This window comes from Schistocerca nitens, chromosome 7, assembly GCF_023898315.1.
Source record: "Schistocerca nitens isolate TAMUIC-IGC-003100 chromosome 7, iqSchNite1.1, whole genome shotgun sequence".
NCBI lineage: Eukaryota > Metazoa > Arthropoda > Insecta > Orthoptera > Acrididae > Schistocerca > Schistocerca nitens.
Genome location: NC_064620.1, coordinates 309,678,882 through 309,681,381, shown reverse-complemented (window position 1 = coordinate 309,681,381; position 2,500 = coordinate 309,678,882). Strand labels below are relative to the sequence as shown.

At 57.9% G+C, this 2,500-nt stretch overlaps 1 non-coding gene across 1 annotated transcript in view; it reads left to right on the top strand.

Moving 5' to 3' along the window:
* Nucleotides 1-2,069: 2,069 nt before the first annotated feature.
* LOC126197285 (small subunit ribosomal RNA) overlaps nt 2,070-2,500 on the top strand; it is a 1,909-nt gene continuing 1,478 nt past the window's right edge. The window contains exon 1 of the ribosomal RNA XR_007539659.1: nt 2,070-2,500. This exon is cut by the window's right edge and continues 1,478 nt beyond it. This is a non-coding gene — a ribosomal RNA (small subunit ribosomal RNA).

Here is a 2,500-nt window from a genome sequence, read left to right as displayed (position 1 = left end):
ACCTAACCTACGTTGGGCCCTAACCTAACCTACGTTGGGCCCTAACCTAACCTACGTTGGGCCCTAACCTAACCTACGTTGGGCCCTAACCTAACCTACGTTGGGCCCTAACCTAACCTACGTTGGGCCCTAACCTAACCTACGTTGGGCCCTAACCTAACCTACGTTGGGCCCTAACCTAACCTACGTTGGGCCCTAACCTAACCTACGTTGGGCCCTAACCTAACCTACGTTGGGCCCTAACCTAACCTACGTTGGGCCCTAACCTAACCTACGTTGGGCCCTAACCTAACCTACGTTGGGCCCTAACCTAACCTACGTTGGGCCCTAACCTAACCTACGTTGGGCCCTAACCTAACCTACGTTGGGCCCTAACCTAACCTACGTTGGGCCCTAACCTAACCTACGTTGGGCCCTAACCTAACCTACGTTGGGCCCTAACCTAACCTACGTTGGGCCCTAACCTAACCTACGTTGGGCCCTAACCTAACCTACGTTGGGCCCTAACCTAACCTACGTTGGGCCCTAACCTAACCTACGTTGGGCCCTAACCTAACCTACGTTGGGCCCTAACCTAACCTACGTTGGGCCCTAACCTAACCTACGTTGGGCCCTAACCTAACCTACGTTGCGCCCTAACCTAACGCACGTTGCGCCCTAACCTAACGCACGTTGCGCCCTAACCTAACCTGTAATTGTTATATGAATTGAAACATTCATGTAGCGTTGCCTAATCGCAACCCTCTCAACATAGGTCAGTGCTCGCACTCTCTGGTGTCCTGCGTATTGATTCATGTTACGGTGCGTACCCTCACAACATCTAGCGAGTGGTGCGTACGTTCCACATGGTCCCGCTATCCACTGTAATGTGTACTGCTGTAAGACTTATATCGCTCCCCTGTCGCCTCTAGTTCGTCAGGCGGGAGTTTGCGTGTTCAATGAGCTTCGCAGCTGTGCAATGGCATTCGCATACGTACGCGGGCCACCTTCCACGTGTTCTCTCGTGCATACGTCGCAGCATGTATGTGGGCTGATGTGGCGTGTCGTGACGCATATCATCCAGGCATGCAAGACCCACTGAATTTGCAAATGTAGATGGACGTCTACGTTTGCTGCCCAAGTTACGCAAATGAACTGGAAATCCGTTGTTGCGCGGTTGTATACGCTGGAGGTGAATCATTGATTGCGACAATCGGTACAGGTATTAACTGGTTGCTTCAGCGACACCCGTCATACCCACGAACGTGAGTGGGCATGTGGGTATGAAGCGATACGCGGCGGTGGCTGGGTGGGACCGTCCCCGGCCGGTGAGGGGGGAGCGCCCGGCGTGCTGGCCGCGCGCTGCGTGGGCGCACGCGCTACAGCCGGCTGGTGGGGGCGCCCAGTGGCAGGCGCGCCGGCCGACGGACGCGGCAGGCGGCGCAGCTGCGCGCCGGCGCACCCAACGCGCGGCGCCGTGCGGCCAAAGTGGGTCCTCGCGGGCCCGGTGCGAAGCGCGGTGGACATCTGCAGTGTGCTGGTCCGATTGAGGACTGTGTGCGTTGAGGATGCGCCGCCGCCCGGCACTCGGCGCCGCGACGCCGTCTGCTGCTCGGTCGCCCCCGCGGTTCTCGCAGGTGGTTTGTATCGCAGCTGTGCGGATGTGTTGGCGCGTGCGCTGTGCTGGGAGAGTTCGCTTTGGCACCCAAGTGGGGCTCTGCCCCTCTGTGGCGCTGGCGTTGGAGCTGCCCGGCCACTGTTTGTGGCCGCGTGTTGTCTCCCGCCGGCAACACCACGACAGCACGCTCCCGGGCCTCTGTCGGCAGCGGCAAGCTCAGTTGGGAGCACGGGTGGTCGCACTGAAAGCGTCTACTCGCCTATCTCCGGGCGATTGCGCCTCTCTCGAACCCGACCAAGTACTTAGGACGGCGCTGCGCGCCGCCGGGACCTGAGAGGGTTTCGAGGTGTATCGTGCAGGGGAGCCCAGCCTCCTCCTGTTTGCGGAATAATTGAGCGGACGCTTGCGTGTTCGCGCGGGCCTCCGGGACACACTCCCGGGCGGCCGGCTGCTCAGCTCTAGTTGACGCAGCTCCCTGGTTGATCCTGCCAGTAGTCATATGCTTGTCTCAAAGATTAAGCCATGCATGTCTCAGTACAAGCCGCATTAAGGTGAAACCGCGAATGGCTCATTAAATCAGTTATGGTTCCTTAGATCGTACCCACGTTACTTGGATAACTGTGGTAATTCTAGAGCTAATACATGCAAACAGAGTCCCGACCAGAGATGGAAGGGACGCTTTTATTAGATCAAAACCAATCGGTCGGCTCGTCCGGTCCGTTTGCCTTGGTGACTCTGAATAACTTTGGGCTGATCGCACGGTCCTCGTACCGGCGACGCATCTTTCAAATGTCTGCCTTATCAACTGTCGATGGTAGGTTCTGCGCCTACCATGGTTGTAACGGGTAACGGGGAATCAGGGTTCGATTCCGGAGAGGGAGCCTGAGAAACGGCTACCACATC